The sequence below is a fragment of the Schistosoma haematobium genome, chromosome 6 (assembly GCF_000699445.3).
Source record: "Schistosoma haematobium chromosome 6, whole genome shotgun sequence".
Classification (NCBI taxonomy): domain Eukaryota; kingdom Metazoa; phylum Platyhelminthes; class Trematoda; order Strigeidida; family Schistosomatidae; genus Schistosoma; species Schistosoma haematobium.
In genome coordinates, this window is record NC_067201.1 from 1,521,497 (window position 1) to 1,531,858 (window position 10,362).

Sequence of the window (10,362 nt, forward strand, 5' to 3'; positions counted from 1 at the left end):
ATAATTATGGAGCCATATGGACGAGTTCTTATACCACATGCACTATGATTTAAAAACTTCTGAACCTTTATCAAACCTCAACAAGTTGTTAAATCATGTAAAAGAAGAATATCCATTATAATTCATAACTTTTTTATAATATATTTTTCTTTATACTAACTCTCTTCTGATTAACTAATGTTCTCAAGGTCACTTAAAAATACGTTCAAAGGTCGTCCATAAAATAGAGTTTCACCGAACCAGTATACTTAAAACTTTCTTTTATCACACGTCTAACGTTATTATTTATATCAAATTGATCATGCCTGTAAACTGGTGTGAATTCTGTAATTATTATTTTCAGAATATAAATTATTATTAACAAGGTGGACTATCTACAATTCCTACTAAGTCAGAATATGTAACGTTATTGTGTTATCATCAGAATTCAGAAATCTTCCTTAGATGGTTTACAGGACAATTGCTTAGTATCATCACGCGAGTTGAAAATCTATCATCAGGATCGATCAAACAATAAAAAGAGGTGTGGCCGGTATAGCTACGTTTGTAAACGTGAACTGGTATCGACCTGCTTTTGAGTATTTCAAGGTTTCAAATGATTTCATCGACTGTCTAACTTTAAGATGTCGTCCAAAACATCTGAATAAATACAAATATGTTTATGTTACCAACATCTACGTGATTACAGACTGCACATCATCTGCGCTATCTGTTTTCGACGACGGATTCACTGGATTCGCTGTGACTACAGTCAGTGATTCACTTTCAGTTGTATGTGCTGATTACAACTCATGTGACTGTAGCTTCCTTACATCACAAGGTGTATTTCTGCTTTTGGCTCGTAATTCGGCGAGTCTCGAATTGAGACTCTAGTGCGGCAAATCATACCTCAGGGTCATGGGGAATAAATGCTACAGGTCTAAAGTGGATGTCCTGTATATCAAAGTCTATGATATTAATGCCACTCTTATCGCTATCCACCATGCCGAGTATAGTATATATTAAAATTAACATAAAAACACACGGCAGACGCGGATAGAAAAACAAAAGACTCATCAACATGACTTCCGGAGACGAAAGGACCAGTGTTTGTGGCATGTTCCAGAAAACGGCTCACCAATTGTAGCGTGGTGTCGAGTCCCAGTTGACTATGAACACCGCTACTGAGAAATATGTGCCAAATAATTCAGAAGGCGAAATAGAAACAAGTTTATTTAATTGGTGATCTCGTGATATCGAATGAAATCTAAGATCGTGCCAAGAAATGGTAAAAGCAGAAGGGACTACGTGCGAGCAGAGTCATGGACCGCGAAACAAGAATGGAGAATATTGGCAACACAATAAATTCACTGGATTCGCTGTGACTACAGTCAGTGATTCACTTTCAGTTGTATGTGGTGATTTCAACTTATGTGACTGTAGCTTCCTTACATCACTAGGTCACCAAAATGTAGTACATTTTCCTACCCGTTTGGATGCTCATTTAGACGTCGTTTTCATTAATGATGTGGGAATATATGTGACTCTTAAACGGGCTCCATTGTCTAGCTCGGATCACTGTATAATTCGTGTTCTACCCAAAGTTTGTGGTAAGCATGGAAAAATTACACTCTTGCATCAAACCGAGAAAGTCAAATATAGGAATCACTCAGAAAAATATCCGAAATCTGAAAAACATGTTTTGAACGATTGACTGGGAATTATTTACAGATAACTCACCGGAACAGTACACTGTGTTTAGAGAAAAGTGTTCAAAGTCTCTGCCGTCTCATGAGGGTGTACCACAAGAAGCCGTTCTCTCACCTGTCCTTCCCTCTTTTTCTGCATAATCTGCGATCTTCCATAGAAAACACTTTTGTGAGATATGCGGATGATCTCACTGATTTATGCGGATTTCTACCTATTAACATCCCGTAGAAATGAATGAGTTTCTGTCTCGAATTGATTGTTAGCCTGTTGTTGATGGTCTCTTACTCAATCCATCTAAATTTCAAGCTGCCAACTTTAGCACGAGACATGAACAGCATTTAAACATCACTTTGGGATCCTATAATGCTTGTACCATCGGAGGCTTTTTGATAAACACAGTGTCGAAGTTCAATTATCTTGGTATTACCTTCTCCTCTGACCACTATTGGTCTTCGTACATTATCCTTTGCTTAGGACTATAAACGCGTCGCTGCACGATTGCGCACTTCAACTACTATTAATCTATTTAGTTCGAACAGAATTTAACGTGATTGTACAGCTAAAGTAGATATGCGACACATAGATAATACTGATTTGTGCTGGAATACTGGGTGTTACTCCCAAGTTTTTGCTCGCTTCCGTATATTGAACTGTTTACAATTTACGAACCCAGATTAACAATAGAAACAAGCTCCAATATAGTTGAAAACTTTTGTTCGCATTGTACTAATGGTCGACCCAAATATCGTTCTAGCAATTATCATAACAACTGAAAAACAAACCTTTATATCTGTAGGTTCCCGGAGCAAAATTTCGAAATAACAGACTAAAAACCAAAAGAAATCAAAATGTCTGAAAATAGTGATGTATACGAGTTCAGAAGATGAGTAAAACAAACACATCCAGAAAACACAGTGAAATAATTAATATTCAATATGCGTTTCAGTAAGCCAAATGTCTTCAGTCCAACTTTAACACTGGTTGAGCAACCGAACCGATGTGATTCTTAGAGGATCACTTCCGAAGCCCTTGAATAGACGTTTTATACACAATGCAGTGAGGTAAGGTCAGGAAATGGCTTCTCATAGTTGTCAGTGACCAAAGTAGGTTGGTGTGTCACTCGGTTTGGAATCAGGATTTGCCAACCACCCTAGGTGAACTCTCCGTCTCCATCAACCTGATTAGTGCTCGATGTTTGCGTTTTGCCTTTTTATTCCAGTAAATGATACCCTGAAATCGCAAAGGTAGTGAGTAGGACTCCTTTGGTAAAAGCGACAAGTCAGTCAGTCAGCTTCAATGAGATGAAACACCTTTACTCGATTCAGTATGTTGCCAACTCCTAGTGTTATTGTTTTGGCATACCTAACTAAAATTATTTCTCCAGTCTTAGTCAGTTAGTCAGTTAGCTGCAACGTAGGACCGGGCACATATATGTATCGGTCCAAGTTGTCACACCTCATTAATACAACAAGATTAACACCAAATTCATAGAAGTAGTTACGTCAATAGTAGTAATATATGGAAGAATACAATGCAGGAAGAAACAATTGGTTCGTAGAAAGCAAAATATGAAATAATTCTATTCTCACGGTTTAAAGGAATGCAAATAGTGAATACACATGTTTCATTGTGACTGGTTCTGGGCCATATAACCCAGTCCTCAACTATTGGATACGATAGTCACGCGAACCCCAACCAAGTAATCCGCCTATACAAACATGGCTCAGACCAGAAGTGAGCGACTTCAAGCACTGATGGCACGTTTTGGTTTGGCCGCCTCTAACACTTACTTGCATGGGTATGGGCTATGAACACATCGCCAAACGAGAGCGGACGTTCCTCAAAAATCGGCTCGCTTTTTCTTCATACTTCAGTATTTTACGTCTCCTCATGTAAGTAGTCTTCAGTGTTTGTAACTATTTTCGTGTAAGGGAACTTGTCCTGTAGCTTAATTGGCAAATAGCCATCTCATAAGCAGGCATATGCTGCTTCAAAGATCATGGTCGAAAAATATTTGATCATGAAAGTGCTTTCCTCAGAGAGTGATTATGTAGAATTATGGTCTATTTCGTTATTAGTACCACTCCATTGATTGACCTAATTCTAAGATTGTAGGTTTGTCATAATTGCTCAACCTATAAAAGTTTAGGTGGAATTCACTTCATTGTCCACATTGGCTCGTACCATCGTAATCATCTTCAATATATGGTGGGGAACAGGTTTAAACTGCAACCACAACAATATATTTAATAATCATAAAAGTGATAAGACAGCAAACAAGAATGAACACGCTAGCAAGTCTGAGCCATGCCGTCTGCTTGAGTTGAATTAATTTTCCCGCGATATCCTTAGTTGAGTCTTTCATCGATCTAAGTTTTCAATTTCAATTTCCCGATTGTCTCGTGTTCAGCCTTGAGGATTTTTGTTAAGGGTCAAATGCTACTACACTACCCACTCACCAGAGTTAACATGACGTTCATCTGACACCGAGTTGAGTGTGATTGTCACGCATCGGAGGTTACTGTAAAAATAATAAGAATTCTCCGGCCATTGATGAGCTGAGAGATAAACCAAAAGGAAGACGGCAGTAACTGATCGAGAAATACATGTGGTAACTCTAAAATGTCTGGTTTTATTACTCACATGCAAAAAATAGAATCCTACGTGAATGTTATATAGGAGTTGAACAAACTGGGACTATAATAATCAAGAATGATTTCGTGTAGATGTATTTCAATAAATCGCCGTAATGTGCGTAGTAATAGCCGCTGACTGATATTCTAACTTATAGGTAGTTCAAACATTTTGTGTTTAGAAAGATTAAAAACAATCCATATTGTAGAGATGTTAATATTTGTACTACTTTTAGTTTAACTTATGAATTCAAATGGCGCTTATGCCAGTAAGCTGTACATATGAGTTGATTTCAATTGCATCTGTATGAGTAGGCTTACTGAAAGCACAAAAGTACAGCCGTGGAGAAGGATTTCAACCAGTTTTCCAGTTAGTATTTAGTAATACTAGTAATACATACGAATGGTTATCAGAACATTTTTAGTGCATGAACAGTGATAACTATGTGAATTTCGGACAGATAACTAAGAGCGATTCGTTAAACATGACTGCATTTGTATGAGACATGCTCTAGACTCAATGTTCTGATCTGCCATAGAAGATTTATTTATATTTATACCTACCGGCTGATGGTGCATACAAGTTACTTGCAAGTATCCAGTTTAGCATGAGGCGGAAAACGATTTAATTGAGATATAGTGATTGAAGTTGTTGAAATCAACTATGCCTATGTGACACAATTATAGATGATGTGGTGCTACAAGATGTTTTTGGGTAAATAAATCTTTTAATGTTACATATTGGAAGTATATTTGCTCAATATTCTCATGTTGAGGTTTGAGAGTTTTTGTTAGGATCCAATGCTATTACACCACTATACCATCAGGATCATCTTGATGTTGATTTGTTACCGAATTGGATAGAATTTTTTTGTACCGGTGGTTATCTAGATTATTAAGAATCCTTTGGGTATTCATAAGTTAAAAGATAAATTAGCAAGAGAGCGACAGTAACTTATCAGGAAATGCATATAGTAATTTTAAAATGTTTCGTTTAGTGCTTAACATGAAAACCCAGCTGAACATTATTTATACATCAAGTTGTTATGCCCCGATAACAATAATGAGTTATAATGTTTTCGGATCCAGTTATGGACCAATACTAAACGTATATCTTTATTGTATCATTGTTAAATAACTAAACAATTCATATTCATGTCTCTCTTTTATCATAAGCTTTTTTTTAACCTATGAACTGTTATTATACAATTTTCCATTCTTGAATCATTCCCTGTCTATTAGTCACTGCCTCCATCATTCACAGCCACATCTGGCCAATTCTTGTACAAATGTTGTTTCATATTTTATTGGTACGTTGTGGTCTGTTTGATTGGTATATAAACTCAGTATGTTTTAAATATAATGATTCACATTGCAGAGGCTCGGATTAGGGTTCTGGACTTAACTGGCTGGGCTAGGCGGAAAGCAGGACCAATCAGAGCTCTAGGCTGCTCGCACGTGTTTTACGTGTCCTTAATCCGATGGATAAGTTACTGCCCTCTAATCGGCGGTTACAAATTATAACACAAGTAAAACTGGATTACAACAAAGAAAAACGATTTAGTATAGAAATATTTTAACAAGTCACACAGGCCACACGCGGAGCCTTCAACCTAAAGGTCTGATCCACAAGGTAATGGAACATCTTAAGGAGTCCTATGGTAGTCGGTGACCAACGATTGGTTCATACGTCATTTGTTACTTCAGCATACTGGAGCCCATGTACATCATTGGTTTGGAACTCGGTTAAAGCGCCGGACATTCGGTTTTCGTCCTCTAAATTTCGTAAACAACACCCTCGCTATGAGAAGGCAGTGAGTAGGACTTCTCTGGCAGAGGCTATATACGCGTGGCCATGTGAGAGCATTTCGAGAGGGAGAGCGGACTCTCCCCACTCTCGGCCGTACCAGGGCATTTACTGTTTCAGTAAATTTGTCAAGTTTGGTAGGGTTTATTTAGTTATATGGAGATTTTTTGACCTCGTTATTACTTAATAGTACTAATAATATATACGGATGAATATCAAAAGTTCTTTAACGTGAAAATGGTGATAATTGAATGCATTTTAGACAGATAGCTAAATGCAGTTCGTTAAACATGAGTGTATTCATGAGAGACATGCTCCAGACTCAATTTTATGATTACCCATTAACTATTTATGCATATTAATGCCTACCACATGATGTTGCTTATAGGTTAGTTGCAAGTATGAAGTTTAACATAAGACGGGAAACTGTTTAATAAGGATAAACTGATTATAAGTTGCTGACAACAACTAAGCTTATGCGCCACAATTATAGATGATGTAATCTATTTATTACTTTTGTAGTGAACAAGAACATCGGTGGGGACAATCGAATGTATTTAACACAAAATTACAGGACTTGTTAATATAATCTAACAATCATAAAGCAAATGCTTAATTTGCAAAATGTCCATCAATTGTCTCAAAATGATTCAGACCTCATAGTTCTTGCATTTTCATACAAATTGTTGAGAAGCCGTGACCAGTAGAGCTTATCCGTGTCGGGTAGAAACAGGTGTCTACCTCAGGACAATGGAAGATGGTCGCTCAACTTTGTGGATTGGTTGAGGTTAGATATTAACACCATTAGATGCCGGCTCAGTGGTCCAGTAGGTTAAGCATTCGCGAACGAAACTGAGGGCCCTGGGTTCGAATCCCGTGAGCAGTATCGTGGATACGATTCGTACTGCTGAGGAGTCTCACAATAGGACGGAACGGCCGTCCAGTGCTTCCAGGTTTCCAGTGGTGGTCTAACATCAATCGGTTCATAATCTCAATCAAAAATTACATTCTGTTTCGATTCTTTACAGTTTGATCCTCTTATCTCTCTGCTGCCAGACATTCTGTTCACGACTAATATCATAAACTATCTATGTCAATATAAATAGCATACACCACACATTCAATTCTTGTTAATATTCGCTTAGAAATTCATTTCTCATTACCAAGTCCTATACACATTTACAGTCGTTTGTAAAGACTGCAGAAACCGTTTCATGAGCAAACTGATTTCAGATATAAATCACTAACTAACAACATTTGCACAATTTAAACTGTACTGCATAACATAAACATTCAAACTATACTCTGTTTAATGAGTTTAAGTGAAATTAACTGATTGTCCAACAGTGAAACTATTTCTTCTCTACTTCTATGACGTGACCTAACGATCTTCTCAATTAAATATTTTGCTTATTTCTTCATTCTATATTTTATCACTTTTCAACTCACAATGATATTTTACTTGAATTAAGAGAGTTATAGATTGTTTATTTTGAGATGATGAAGAAGATTTATAGTTGAAAAGTATGATTTTCATAGAGTTTTATTCTTTGAATTGCTAAAATCATTCAGCTCATAGAATAAAACTTCATCAACAGGATTGTTCACTTCTATATTCTACATTAAACTTACATAGTTTACTGTGTTCATTCATGAATGAAAACAATCAACTGATTATTTAATGATGATCATCTTTATAATCATTTGTTTCATATTGTTCATTTGAATCTTCCATCCTTAATATTTTACACTGTAAGTGATCAATCTCTTATTGGGAAGATTAAAACAATCTCTTAAAATAGACTGATGATCCATAGGTCATGTGATTGTAGTGACTCATATTTATCACGAGAACACGACTGGTTTAATAAAAACGCTTATTATTATAACCAACTGTACCAGTGTTTGTTTTAACGTGCTTTTGTTTGACTGTGCTAATGACAGCCATTTTGTGCTTCCATTCTTATACTCACACTTTTGATTGTGACTTCGCGCGAATTCGGTTACGTTCTGTAACCAAGCTTGTATCCTGGCACGATCTCGGTATCCTTTCGATACCACGAGATCGCCAGCGAATATATATATGGACTTGGTCCATTAACTGCCTTCTGATATTTGGCTTCTCGGAGATTTTATGGATTTGTTTGGTTACGTCCAACCTTCGCCTTCTGATTAACTTGGCACGTGTTTTTTGGCAGCAGTGTTCATAGTCAATCCCGACTCGACGCCACGCTACATGATAATTACAAGTTGTTGAGTTATTTTACCAACTCAGAATTCAAGAACAACGGAATTTCAACCGAACACAATTAAATAAGCACGCAGATGAACGTATTGTATACAGAATACAAAATCAAGCAGTCAACAAATACAATGGGATCATTTATTCATACAAACAGTACAAATCATTAAATTGTTTGTATTCACGTATACGATTTATAGAACAAAGGAATTTTGTCCAATTCATCAAATTGAATAAAACACAACACCAAGTTCTATCATTCCAGTTACATCAATTATAATGTCAAAGTGAATAATCTATGCATTTAATTAATCAACACATTTCTGTTGACCTCAGTTATTCACAGACATATCATTGATGATTACACTTTGTTTTCGACTATTGTAGTGATCAAGAACACGGGTGGGGACACTCGAATGTATTGATCATAAAAATTACAGACTGTCTCAATAAAATCTGAATACCATAAAGTCAATCGTTAATTTGCAAAATATCAATGCATCATATCAAACTGGACTGTTTTCGTTGCAAACACCAATCCATTGTCTCCCATTCCATTATACATGCGTTTTCTTACAAATTCCATTGTGTTCTCGCTCTTCCTTTTTTGATCTTTACCTCATCTTCTGCTGCCAGACATTACGTTTTAACTCGCGTCATATACTACTCATATTAATATAAGTAGCTCACACAACACTATCACCGCATTTCATTTCATTAATCAAATAATATGGTATTGTGCATAGTGACTATAATATGAATATAAAACTTAGTTGAAATTAAAAAAACAATATCGCATCCTAATAATGTGTTTATGTGACTGAAAATATGCCACACACACAGAACAGAAATGAGTGACATTCTCACTCCACGAAAGAATGCCACTTTTCTAAAAAGAAATTCAAATACAAATAAATCTTCTAGCCGTCAATCCATAAAAAGTATTACTTCAACTAAGAATAAACACTGTGACTGTTTGCCATCTAATTTCAAATGGAATTAGTGATCGTATTCTGATGAAATCATTTAGAATTCACGTCCTGTGTTTATCAATCTATGGATGACCCAATAATGATTCCGATTCTTTGAGATTCGACTAGTTATTACGTTCTGTGTACATTGCTTTATGAGATTGTAATGAAACATCCTGATGATATAATCCATATCACATTCTGTATATCGTCTTATAGTTATCAGTGAGACAGATTTACTCAACGTTACCCGATGTTCTTGAGAAACATATTTCACTGTTGGGAAAATGTATGTCTTCATTGAATATTGATTAGGCTTGGATATCATCGTCTAGTACATGTGATCAAATTCTACATAAGGTTGAATACACTTCTTTATATCATTTGATATTAAAGTTATTCTTTATTTTGGATAATGATGTATTCTGATTACAGAAAACGTTAGTTCCCATGGGACTGTATTGATTAGACAATCCACATACATTCTTATTGAAGTCAATTCTATGTTAAGGAATAAGATAAATTACGCAAAGCTTTAGTATATTTACATGAACATTATACTAACACATCAGCAGACCGCATGTAACTTTTCAAATAGATGAATTGATTTCCACTTTGAGTCACTTCATTCTTTATTGATTTGAAACACTATCCTAAGATTGGAAGATTCAAGCCAGCTGCTCAGTTTCATATAATCATTTTTTGTAGAATTTACATATTATTAGTGTTTTCATTTAATATGAATGCACCACAAATGGACGGTCAATTAATTAGATTCTTGATTTTATTAAAGTTATGAATGTTTACTGATACGGTTGGAAAACACAAATCGATAAAGTATCTAATGCTTGTTTAGTGCATTCAAGAACTATGTCGAATTTTTTGGAAGGATCACGTTTTTCCACCTGAAGATTAACTTACAAAAACACGTTTAGTCAGTGTTATATGCAACAATCAATTGATGTAAGCGTCTTTCAATTTAAGATTTAAAGGAATTCGAGTGATTATGTTACTTAACCA